The following is a 13655-nucleotide window of genomic DNA, read 5'->3' as shown; positions in this document are numbered from 1 at the left end:
TTATACACCTATACATTAATATCTACATTTCTGGCGCAAGTACTGCTAAAAGCTGCAGTGATCATTTAAAGCACATATGTGCACAACAAAACACACAAAGATGAGAATATACACACAAACTCTCACACACAGACTCGTCCAGGCTGTTGGCACAGAGTTTTATGAATAATGGAGCTATTGAGGCGTGGAGACAGGAGAGCTCTCATAAGCTCATGGCTCCCAGGCCACAACACAACAGGACAGAGCTGAGCAGGAACATAAACTCCCACATAGCCTGCAGTATGTAAACACACACACACACACACAGATACACACACAGACGTAAATGGACAAAAGCGCATATATAAGCTCGGAACAGAACACAACCTGCCATCTTCTGTTTCAGAAGTGCACAAAGAGGCATGGTAAGGTGCGAATCGTCTGGGATACTTTTACTGAATAGCTCTGATCTGCTGAGTACAGGTGTGAAGCAGAAAACATCAAATTTCTCTCAGCCAATGTCAAGGAAGTGATTATATCTGTAAAAATCATCAATAAATTATGTTTGTGTGTTTGTGAGGGAGAATAAAAATCCAGTGAGACTGTTTGTGTGTGAGCTCAAGGTTCTGCGCAAAGCTGCAAAGATGCTGCAGCATTTCAAGGAAACGGACGTCAGCGCTCTCGTCAGCTGCAGCTCCGTGACACACAAGCAGAGAAACACACACACAATTCACGTCACAGTCCCTGGGAATGACAGGGGCAGCAAAGAAGCCCTTACACTCCTGTCGGCTGCTATAAAAGGAACGGCCGGTCCCATTGTTCCTCTGAGTCTCCCCGAGCTGTGTGTGTGTGTGTGTGAGTGTGTCTCAGCATGTGTGTGTGTGTCTTCTAAATCTGCCGTTATAAACTGAAGAGAGTATTATTGTTCCTCGCACATCCTCGAGGATGTCTGAGCCCTGAGCGGGCACACACATTTATATGTGCACACGTGCAGCAGCACATACACTCATCTACAAACTCCTGCTTCTCAGCACTTAGATCTGCAAACACACACAAATACACAAACTCCTTGCATGCTCCATAATGCATCTTAATAAAAAAGCCATTGGGCCCGCTGACACTTGCATTCAGTTCAGCTTCAATAGACATGGAGCAGCAGCATGCCAAGAGGGAGTGGATTAAAAATAAAGAGAAAGACACAGAGAGAGATTCTTTGGGGGTGGAGGGGGGGGTCCTGTCAAAAACCAGCCTAAATAGACACAGGCAGACAAAGCAGCCAGCCTCCAGGGTGAGACGGGCTTTTCATAGTGAGGTTAGAGTGCAACCCTACAGTACAGCACACGGTAATGAATGAATGGATATCAGCAGTTTAACCTGTAGCCCTCCACTACCACAGGTTAGAGAAGAGGAGATGGAGAGAGTGAGACACAGTGAGGGTCTAATAGAGAGGAAGTGACAGAGGGAGACACAAAAGCAAAGAAAAGGATGGGGATGAGAGGACCATAAAGAATAAAGCTATTAGGATGAGAGAAAGATAGAAAGGATGCATGATTAGAGGTCAAGGAGAAAATAAGAAGGGCACTTCCTATTTTCTCCTAGGGAGAAAAAGGTTGAAACAAAGGCAGTTAATATGAGATAGTGAGAAACAGAAGAAGGGAGAGAAGTAGGTATTAAGGGTAGTGGAGATGGAGACGGAGAGCGAAAACTTTAAGATGGGGTGAAAATTCGAAGATGGGCCGTGGATAGTGCAGTAAGAAAAGGTGGGTAGAGGAGAGGAGGGAAGGAAGTACTGTAAGATAAGGGTGAGGAAGGGAAAGAGAGATGGATAGCAGGAGAGTAAGAGAAGGGAGAAGCAAGAGGTTGAGACCGTAAGGAGAAGGGACAGAGCAATATACATACATTACACCACTTCAGCCCCGTCCCACGGAGAAAAAAAAAATAGGATGGAGGGAGGGATGGAGGAGAAAATGAGCGCGGCGAGAGGTGACCGAGAGAAAGGAGCCAATTGTTTCGCCTGCAGGGAGAAAAGAGTTTCCCTGGCCTCGGACCAACAAGTCTAAGCCTCCCTGTGATGGAGAAATGAAAGGAAGGAGGGATGGATGGAGGAAGGAAGAGGAAGAATGAGGTGAAGAGGGTGAGGAGGGGGAGGGAGGGCTCTCAGCTTTACAGAGCAAAATGACTGAAACAGCAGGTTACTGGTGGCTTTTGCACCCGTTAGTCTGATGGGGGACAGGGAGGGAGAGAAGGTGGGAAATTAAGCAATTTGTGGAGTATTTGATGTAAGAACACAGAAATCCAATCTACCTCATGGATTGATCTGGTTCGTAAGGGTGTCTTGATTGTTTTCCATGATGTTTGTGTGAAAAGGGTGAGTCAGAGGGGAGCTGGTCAGGGTGACTTTAACTAATTACTACACTGAAAGCAATAACGTGCCCTAAAATAGTGAAAAGTGTGTTTTAAAACCACATAAAGAGTTATGACATTCTTACAGAACTGTGTCATTTTGATTCTAATAAAACACATCTGAAATGCATTGGACTCTGATATGCGAGGAGTATGGAATAACGGCGTGTGCGTGCATGTTCTGTATTCATCATATTGCCGAGACTATCCTTCCATCTGGGGACAATTTTTGATTTGATCCACACAAGGTTAACCATTTATCTTAGTGTTAAGACTTGGTTCTAAGGGTTGAGGTTGGAAATAATAACTAAGAAAAGGGTTGGTGTTCATTATGTGACTGTGATGGTTAAGGTTTGGGAAAGCATCCAGGGACTGAATATGACTCAGTGTCCTCACGAGTACTGCAGAGAAGTACAAGTGCAGCAGCATGTAGAAAGATGGTCCTCCAAACTCGCTATCCCACCTTGGCGGGCAACCCATTCTCCGGAGAAATATGTTGCCACCACGGATATGTTACATTTGTATGTTATTATGTAGTGGTTAGGGTGAAACATTCCCACAACGCTGTGGGCTAGGTTTAGGCACAAAAACCACTTGGTTATGGTTAGGAAAAGATGTTTTGGCCTAAAATACCCAGTTTGGGGTGCACAGTCCCACCTGAAACTGCAATATCTCGGTAAAAAAATAACCACTGTTCATGGTACTATCCCAGCAGGAAATGCAGCGATGTCACAGTAAAATACAGTCGCTTTTTGTGGCACTATCCCCGGGGGAAAACAGCAACGGGTCGCTAAAACACAACCAGTTTTGTTGTTTGGTCTGGCAGGCCTTTTGCGTAGGTCACACGCCCTCCACCAATCCCATCCACAGGCAGTTGACAAAGTCAGCTTATAAACTACATCACTTTAGGAACGTTGATATGATAGAAATGAAACGTGCAAATGTAATGTATTCATGGTTTGCAGAAATATAGAAAGCCAACATTTTCTTCTGGTGGCTGTGAATGTGGTGTTTTTGATGCAGCCCAGATAAAACTCTGCTTGGCTTGTGGGTTGATTGCTTCAATCTCAGAAAAAAGACCATGAAAGCAGAAAGCCTTAAATGTGCAGAGATAAGCAAGTGAGGAAGCACAGGTGGTGCAGGGTGGCGTGGCTGCACGTCAAACACGCTGCAGAATTTTGCAAACAATTTCAAGAGGGAGCAGAGGCAGAATGTTACAAGCATATAAAGTCTGACTTTTACAATGACTGTGACAACCTTTTGGTTTGAGCCATGAGATAAGTTTGCTTTTTGCTGAGAGCTGAGCAGTACCTCATTTCCTATGAAAGCTACGGAAATAATATAATGACAGCCTTGCAAACTTAAAGGAAAGTACAGGATAATACTGTTCTGTGTAACAACATAAGTGATCCATAAATGTTATTCATTTTGAAAGTCAAAGCTAAAAATGAAGGTGAAAGTTAAGTTGATATTAGAACAGCGATTTACAGCACACAAAAAGTAAAAATCTCAGTCACATGAAGGTTCAGAAAAAGTGTATTGTGCACTGTGGCTGAGACGTACAGTCTTATGTTCAGTGGAGAGTTTTGGGACAAAGCTAGTTCCTGGAGTAAATGGAAGTTTCACACACAACCATTTAAGTAAAGCAGCCATAAGCCAAAAGTGACTACCAGTCTTTATGGGATTTAAACTGAAGAAACAAAGTAAGAAAGAGAACGCGAGACGATCTGGGTCTAGAAAGCTTAGTTGTTCTGAAAGACACGGAGTGAATGAAGGAGCCAGGGAGGCTACAGCGCTCTGCTGGTTGCTGGTACCGAGCCATCTGGCCCAGCATCATTAATGGAAGGTTTCCCAGCCTGTGAACCCGTGGCTACTATTTGTTCAGTTTGGCTAAATTATTCTCACTAGTCAAAGTTTGAATGGGAAAAGATGGAGTCGACTAAACCTGCTTGGCTGGTGTCCAGAATACAAAAGTTGTGCACCTTGCCAAGCCTGAGCTGTCTCACTCATGATTATTGATATCTTTTTAATATTTTATCGGTTAAGCCTGCACAGCCTGATACATTACAAGGCTGTTGGAGAACTGCCTGGCTGTGGTCACAAGAAGGCTTAAACCTCTCTTTTGGTGTAACAAGCTCTGAAAAAAAGAGACAATGAAGGAGCCATCAAGGCGAGGGCAGCCTGCTGGTAGCTGGGAGCCGGCCATTTGGCCGTGTTAAACCCAGAAGCAGCAGTAAGTCAGGACCTTACAGTGCTGCCTCTGGTCTCCTGACTGGAGCTGCTCCAAACAGCCCTCTGAGGGAAGACAACTCACTCTGCTCTCCTAGATGAAACTACAGAGCAGATTTCAAAGCAGTTCTCTGAAGAAGAAGCCCACATGTCATCAGCATGACTTGTATAAAGATAATTGGGACTGTAATAGCTGAGGAACAGCCCTGCTGCACAAGATCAGGTCACAAACACAGCAGGCTGAGTATAACGTGAACAGTAGTCATTTCATCATGACAGTGCTCAAGATACTTTGTGATTGTATGCTTCTGGAAAACACAGAGTGTGTAATTTGAGTGTATATCACCGAATTGATTATAGTATAGTATTGTCAGAAAAATCAATAAATCTTTTTGTGCCACATCATTATCTTAATTATGACTTGAAATGAAGATGAAAACATGTCAGGGATGTGAGCAGTGACCCTAAATGCTCCTGACTGAGCCACACTTAAAACGGACTCACCTGTCCATCCGTTTCCAGGGGAACCAAATTCCAAAAGAGTTCAGAACATTCCGACACAGGATCAGTGTCCACCTGAGCCTCTGACAACACTGACCGTTTCCATAGTTACTGCGCTGCTTTTTCCTGTTTGATCTATCAAAGTCTTTTCATTGCAATGAAAAAGGAAACAAACATGCCCATATGAGACGAACCCTCTTGATTATACACTCACTGTATAGAGAGTGCTGTATACACACCTACACACACTCACTGAGCTCTTGTTAAGTGCATGCACAGCACCCATTCTCAGGTTTGAGCATGTCTGAATTCAATGAGAATGCACAGAAAAGTGTAGGTGAATATTAAAATTAAAAAGTCCCAAAACTGTGAGGGTGAATAAAAAAGTTTGAGTGAAGTAGAAATTATATAAAATTCTATTCAGGAATGTTCAAGTTATATGAGGCTAAAATAATTTTCAGGAAAGCAGTGGGGAAAAACCCTCAAAATTCCAGTGATGACAATGGTGCCTGGAGGGCAGAAAGAGAGCAGCGGCAGAGTCCCACTTTGGTGCGAAAAGTCCAGTGAGTCTTAAAAGAAGTCCAAAAAAAAGCAGCTGGTGCGTGAGTTAAAAAGCAGCGCAGTGAGATCTGAGTATTCCCCTGTCTGCAGTCAGCTCCACTGATGAACGGCTGCACTCCAGCTCCACTTAGAAAAACACACAACCCCTATGCACACACATAAAACTCTTCTTAACACACACACGTGAGGACTTCACACACACACACACACTCACTCGCTCGCTCACACACACACACAGTTTTCACAGGAGCTGAGCGGAGTAGAAGTGCTCAGAGGGAGAGCGGGCACGAATAATGGACTTAATTCAAGAGGGGAGAGAGAAAGAGAGGGAGGGAGAAAGAGGGAGGGAGGGGTTGAAGAGAGGAGGGGAAGTTGGGAGGTGAGAGGAGGGGAGTGGAAAGGGGCAGGGACATGCACTGTGTTGTGCTCAACGTGTGTGTGTATGCATGTGTGTGCTACTGTATATTTGCACTGGTACCCGGACAACACGTTTTCTTCTTTTGGTACATCAGTGTGATCAGTGACTTTGTTTAATGTCAAGTGAGACTATGAACCTCGACACAGCAGCAGAGACTCTCCTCCACGATGCAGACTTGTGACTCTGACTCTCAAAGGACTCTATTCACTGTGTGAGTTTGGGCTAAAGGTTGACAATCGTAAGAGAAACATTTTGTAATCTTTGGTTGTTAATCCAAAACACTGGTGCTAGACATGGGTGGATTATGGGACAATGGGCCCCTGGGCACCAACCATATTCATTCATATTCATTCGTCATTTTGACTCTCTTTCAGGTCAGTATGTGTGAATTTCAGTGATGTTTTGCAGGTGAAGGCCAAAGGAGCCCCTGACACTTTGGGCCCCTCAGCCTGTGCCCAGTTGGCCCGTTCAGTAATCCATCAATGGTCCTAGATCCCACTTTGAGATACTGTTTGCCGATTTAGAGCTTTATCAACTAAAGAATGTCTGCCTTACAATTCAGTGTTAAAAATTTAGAGCCAAATTCTCACAGTGTGATTGGTACTATGCACATTTCCAATTTGCACGCACATTTTTTAAGAAGAATTGAAAAGAAAGTTGACATTTGCCAAAAAGTTATGCTTGTCTGATGTGGAAAACTTGTTGCAAAAATTAACTTGCAATCAAAAATGACTCGGCAAATAAATCATTAAGTACACAAAGTGCGTGACTTAACTTTCCACTGAAAGTTAAGTCACATGCTGAAGGGATGAAAATGGTGGCTGATGAAAATTTCAGATATGTGTGGAGTGATGAGGAGACTGTAACTTTCCTCAAGTTGCTACATGAAACAACAAAAATGCCATATTTCCAACACATTTGCTACACTGTTTTCCACCGTGACTGACACTTGTTTAATTAGTTGTGCCCGCTTCCTCTGCAGTGGTTAATGGCATTGGATTGGAATATGTGCACCCAGGGATGTAGAGATGTAGTCAGACTTTTACATTTGAATGGACATGTGACTAATGTAATGTCTCTGCTTGCACATTTTAAATTTACATCATCATGCCATGAGTAATTGGGCATTACTTGCACCACGTGACATGCCTCAAAACTGATATTGCAGATTACCACCACAGTTTAATTTGACCCATCCTGCACAGCGTGACTGGGATGAACCAAAATCACTGTTGCTGCACAGCACGTAGATCAAGGTCTTAAGTCATAAAAATTAAACTTGGATAAAACTGCTGTGAGGCGTGACTTAACTTGAGGCTTGATTTGAACTTTACTCTGACAGACCCATGACTTGCCTCAAAGAAACAGCTTTGATATACAGTGTATTGCTGTATGACAGAGCAGTTTGGATAAAGATCACTGCAAACACAAACATTTAGAAAAAGATTTCTAGACACAAGAGTGACGGTATGCTGGTGTGGACAGCATGAAGTCTGATAAGCTACTGTAAATACAGTCAGGGGGTAATTGGCATACATTTATAACATATGAGGGTTTACATCATCCTCTGCACACATCAAAGTTGAAGTATGGGTCAACTATTCATGACAGCAACATCTGCACACATGAATCTATGAAGAGCACAGACAGGAGGGACAAAAGTTAAAGTGATATGAAGTTTCAAAAATAAATGTGTAATGAGTTCGTCACACTGAAGAAACATGTGTCACTTACCTAAGATTTTTTTTTAAAAAGTCAAGTATATAAAATTACATTTCAAAGTCATGAAAAAATAAGCAGTATCATCTGCTAAAAGACCTTGGGGGTTGTCTGCTGGGGAACTGCCCATTGGTCCGACAGCCCATTGGTCCGACATCCCATTGTTCCGACCATATTAAACTCATTGTTCCGAAGTCCGTTCCGAAATCATCATGATGCCCTGTGGTTAAGGTCTGGTTAGGTTTAGGCACAAAAACCACTTGGTTAGGGTCAGGAAAAGATCATGGTGTGGGTTAAAATGAAAAAGAAAGTGACAAACACATAAGCCGTGAGCCTGCTTCACCTCAAGCCTTTCCCAGCTGACCCAGAGCCGGTCGCGGCACACCATCAAGGCAGAAATACGCCCACCAGGAGCCGTTCAGCACCGCGGACCGTCGGACTAATGGGATGTCGGACCAATGGGCTGTCGGACCAATGACATGGACCCGTCTGCTGAAGGAGCTGAGCTAAAGAACAATCTGCTGCGAAGCATCCGACTCTCAATTGCAGCTAACATAAGCACAAAGCACATCAAATCTCTGAGACGAAGGACGAGCTGCTGTGCGACAGAGACAGCCTATCGTTCAGCAGCTAACAGCAGCTAACGTTAGCACAAAGCACACACCCACAGTAGTGAGCAGCAACTGCCAGCAGGCCAGGTAGCCGATTTGGGCTAAATGACTGGTTGGTAACAACTATTTCTCTTGTGTTTATATGATTGAAGCATTTGACGGAGTTGTTTATTCATGTGATCATTAGACTAACAGAGCTAGGAGAGCTTGTTGAACATAGCCAACTGCTACTGATACACAGGGGGTGAATGAAATGATATAGTTGCTATGTGCTCTAACATTCGTTTTCAAAATGGGGAGGGGTTATGTTAACGATGGCTTTGGTACGTCATCAAGCCATGATATCAGGCCTGTCAAAAAGATCCTGGACACCAAAACGCTATGTTAATTTACGAGGACTGGGAAAAGTTTAAAAATGACGTAAAGGACATCAAAAGTGTGCCTTCTCACGTTTAATACCAAAGTGCCAGATGGCAGATCTTAACGTTTTTACCTCTAAGAATTCCTATGTGTTTGGTTTTTAAGTGATATTATAGCCTGAAGATTTTGATTTTAAATGAGACACCCCTGTAGACGTGTTAGGGTGGCTGTAAAAGTTTTGCTGTTTTTTCAGATAACATTTGCTTTTAGCTTCAATACACTCAGCTACAATGTATCCCTTTGATGACAAATTTTCACGAGGGGTAAAAAGTATAAAAGCTTCCATTCAACTGATCAAACAACTCCTGCAGCATAATCACTCATGTCCACTGATGAGCTCAGTAGGCTCCTAAAACCCAGACTGGGTGGAGTGTAACATGAAGTGATATGAGTGAATAGACAAAATACAGCCCTGTCTCCTAGAAATTATATTTATGTACAACAAATTTGAAACAGCACAATGCCAAGCGAATTATGTTTTCTATTGACATGAGAAAATGTTTCTAATTAATGTACCCACTGTTGGTACATTTTTCTGTGAAACCAAAGTTCGTACTTAGCGCATGTAATCATGAGCCAGTAATTCAGGTATAGCCCACACAAACAGGGACGCTGCGATCACATGACCAATGCACTGAGGGGGTAAAGAAGAAAGTCGTCGCCGTAAGGAGGCACATTGGGGTGGTGAATGGTGAATGGTGAATGTCATTTTAAGGTATCTTGTCACCATATTTCTTTTCTGAACCCTAACCAAAGTAGCTTTTACTTACCTAAACCTGACCCTTGTAACTCTATGTTAAGTACAGAACTTTAAGTTAAGTACTTATTGTCATCCATGGGGCACTGATTTGCAGGTCATCATATGGACAACTGTGTGTGTATGTTTGCAGGATCCATTGATACTGAATGTACCAGCAAACTGTTCACTGACAATGAATTTAGTTTGTTTTCCCCCGAAATAGGCAGTTTTGCAATACACAACGCAATGACTTCACATGCATTGACGACAGCATTCTTTTTTATTATTACCCCAATGAAAGTGCTTTTGTTGCCTAAAACTAACCACAGACAGGAATCTGGACGCGGAACTGGGATTCTGGTGTCACACTCCTGCATTTTATATGTCCACATTCCACTCTGACCACTGCAAATCCAGCGTGGTACATAAATGTAGCGTTTTATTGACTCAAAGAAACGTTGTCTCTGAACATAATCCAGGCAGTGACGTTTCTAATGCAACAAAATTATTAATGCAATTTAGTAATATATACATAATTTGGAGAAAAAAAATCTAATATAGTTGTACTGTAGCCCAAGTAAGCATGCGTCAGTGAGTTTAAATTTTAAGCCCAACCGGTATACAGTGATTTTTTCACCGTTAGGTTCACACTGTGATGTGTGTTTGTGTGTCCATCTTTTTGCCTTTTGCCCAACTCCTTTAGACTTCATTCCAATGGCAGGTGTAGTGCTGTGCCTGGCAACCCTGACACACACACACGCGCACACACACACACAAACTCAGTCTCACCTCTGTAGGGTCCCCATACAAAGAGGTCATGGGTCTCACATTAGGGGTTTCACTGCAGTGTTTGTATGTGTGTGTTGTCTCCACATTCGCCTGCGTTTCTACACACAATGCCCACTTGCCTTCAGTGCTTGAAACACTTTCATGCACATGGGCTTTGGCACAATTATGTGTTTGTGTGTGTGTGTGTGTGCTTGTGCAGTATGTTTTCAGCCCCACTGCCCGCCCCCCTGCTGACCTGTCTGTCATAAACCAGTCTGATGTCTCTGCAGACTGCAGAGTGAGCGCTGTGATCCTGACAAAGGCTTTTGTCTCAGCCAAAAGCCTTTGTGCTTTTGAAACTGATGAGGGCTCAGTTTCCTAATAGCGCCTTAGTGAATCTTTGTTTTATTGCAAGTCAATGAACCGAAATGATCTTTGGATTGTGGTGGGACCACAGTCAGGGTGGTGTCTCCCACGTTGGAGTCACCCCCTGTGGTCCCTAGTCAATTAAGGTGATTCCAAATATATACATAGAACAGAAACGATAAGAGCTGAAATCTAATAATAATCTTATATGCTCCAGCACAAGTCATTTTCACACACAGCAGTTGTACAATGAAATTAGTAAAGTAATTTCAGCTGTGTTGAACAGCTTTGCATCAAGAATTTTTTGTTGACATGGAAATTAAGGTTTGGACCTTGGCTTGACCCTGCAGATTAGCTTGAGCCATATATATCAGTTTTATGTTAACTAAATACATGTAGTAATATATAATGTTGCCCATAGAGAATGCCGAACCCAAATGTTAAATAACATTGTGTTGGGCTGATTCAAATTGTCATTGCTTTCATAAAGTGAGTGTTTTTGTCACGTGTTTCATGTTGTGTAATCAGACAAGCAGGAATTCTCACATGACAGTGTTTATTATTGTACTTATTTAAGACTTATTTAAGCTCACGTAGTTACGTCAGTTCTTCCAGAATATATGATGAAGTCATTTAGTTTTTCTGGATGCCTGAACCAGTTCATAAAGGGCATCCATTCAGTTATATTGAGCCAGAAAAAGAAAAAAAATCCCAAAACACTAATAACTCTAGACATCTCACCCTGAATGTGATTAAATAATTGTTCATTTAATTAATAGGGAACATTGACAAATCTAAAACCTGAGCCAGTTCTAGACATTAGCCAAGCTCAATGCATACTGCATTAGTCCAAATTGTTCCTTTTTCCTACATATGACGTAACTAGTACCAAAGACCGTTAGTCTCATAAGATGATTAACTTAACCACGTGTGTTATGTAAGGTTCAGTATGTATAATGCACAACGTCATGCACCACTAAAGACACACATTCTTATGCTGGATTACATCAGTCCTGCAAAAACATTTATTCTATTGCATTAACATGCTTCTATAGCGCTTATATATTCCAGAGGATATACAAACATTTTTCCAGGAAAACTGTTATAATCTCAGAAGCTACAGCAACACTAACCTGAGCATGGCTGCACAATGAAGCTCAGCTACCTTCAACTTCTGCTATGAAACAGAAATACATCATCAGACTTGGAGCTTTGTTCTAACAATAGGAGCCAGACCCAGAATAGGTTTATCGGGTATTAAGAATAAGGTATTCCAACTGTGTGGGCATATAATACTAACATTAATGAAGCGATGAATCACTTTTGAAGGCAACCTTAAACAAAACACCTGGAATTAAAGGAAAATACAAGTACCTCAGTGTTAGGAGGACACGCTTCATTGAAGTTAATGACACTATATTGACTTTAAAAACTGCACCTATTAACAGAGCCGCGGGAGCAGAGTGTTATTGTTGGAAGGAAATCTCAGAGCAAAATATTACTCATTTCAACATCTCAAGATGTGTTCTGGTATGTGACTGTGGCGTCCACCAGCCTCCAGCTTCCTTCTCTCTGGCGTAGGAGTGCACAACTCCTTCAGAGGATCTGGCCGGCAAATGTGTGGATGTTATTGGATGAAGGATGAGCAAAGTGAATCGGAGTTACATGGAATTCACCACTGTGTCAGCCCGTGCCATTAGCCTCATACAGTGAAGTAGCTGGCATGCAATGAATTTTGGGATATGACATGGTTTTTGAAGACTTTGAATGTGCTCTGTGTACTGTCACTACCACACCTGAGGAAGTTGTTGAGGAAACCATTCGGTAGGCAACATATAGCATTTTTTTGGCATCCTGCAGCTGATGTTCCTCTTCTGGGGCCAAACTGTCTTTGTTAGAGATATGCGTCCATCCTGTTTAGTTATGTTTACATCCTTTTGACGTGCTGTATATGTGTGCTCTTTTTAACATCTCTTTTGATATAGCGAGACAACTGAGATAAACCTACAGATGCCGATAACAAAGTTGCTCCACCTCAATGAGGAATCCTGCAGAACAGATGCAGACTCTTAAAAAACAAGGGAGGAACAATGGATTCAAACAGCATGTACTCACAGCAGGCCAACCACAGCAGTGAAAGCAGTATGACATTGCGGTAGCGTGACACCTGCCAACCTTACAAGTGTTGCATTATTAACATTTGTTCAACAGATGCAGGAATACCCAGGGCCTGGATGCCATGCCTGTAAAATTAGCAGCATGAAATACCACAGAGACGACCAAGAACTTTTCTCTTTCTCTGTGTGATTTGAGGGCGCTGTGGGTGTTACACACCGACCCAACATAAAATAAATACCAGCACTAAGTAGATCATTATCATCATTGCAACTATGGAGCCCATGTGGCCAGCTGTGACCACATGCTGTGTGTTTGTGAAGTGAATTGGTCTATTAATAGCATTCACATAAATCTCTGAACACATTGGCTATCAGTCTGACAATGATAAAGCCCGGGTAGACAATGGCCAATATTTCAGGATAACCGGCTTCACCAGCAGATATCCAGGCCAAGACTTCCTTTTCTGTGTGCTAGTCATTTTGGCTAAATCTCTATATATACAGATATCTGTGTATGAATGCAGATACATTTAAAAGAAAAGCTCATATAAAGCTAAACAGCCATCAGATGATAGCAGATAACTTCCAAGGTTGCATTTCGATAAATGCTTTCTTCGTCTCTCAATGGATTGTTTATCTGTCGTGCAAACATGATTGCTCAATACTACTCTGACTACGAAACCAGACCGCCTCTGATACCAAAATCTTGTCCCATTGTCTTCAGCATCTGTTTATAGAGATTACATCTACAGTGGTGGTTCAGGAGTTGACTTTAAATGGAGTACAACAAAAAGACATTTAGGTTTTATTTGGGGATTCATGTT

The 13655-nt window shown here is 42.4% G+C and overlaps 1 protein-coding gene across 2 annotated transcripts in view; it reads right to left on the bottom strand.

The window, feature by feature from the left end:
* sema3b (sema domain, immunoglobulin domain (Ig), short basic domain, secreted, (semaphorin) 3B) overlaps positions 1–13655 on the bottom strand; it is a 98883-nt gene that overhangs the window by 36475 nt on the left and 48753 nt on the right. Inside the window, exon 1 of one of the 2 annotated variants that reach the window (XM_050064826.1) lies at positions 5116–5960. The exons of the other annotated variant lie outside the window; for it this stretch is intronic. The gene's annotated coding sequence lies outside the window, so the exon portion shown is untranslated. Of the gene's footprint in view, positions 1–5115; positions 5961–13655 lie in introns of those variants that run through there. 2 annotated transcript variants of the gene reach the window in all.

This window comes from Epinephelus moara, chromosome 16 (genome assembly GCF_006386435.1).
Source record: "Epinephelus moara isolate mb chromosome 16, YSFRI_EMoa_1.0, whole genome shotgun sequence".
Lineage (NCBI taxonomy): Eukaryota > Metazoa > Chordata > Actinopteri > Perciformes > Serranidae > Epinephelus > Epinephelus moara.
Note: the sequence above shows the minus strand (reverse complement) of the source record. Positions and strands in the feature narration are given on the sequence as shown.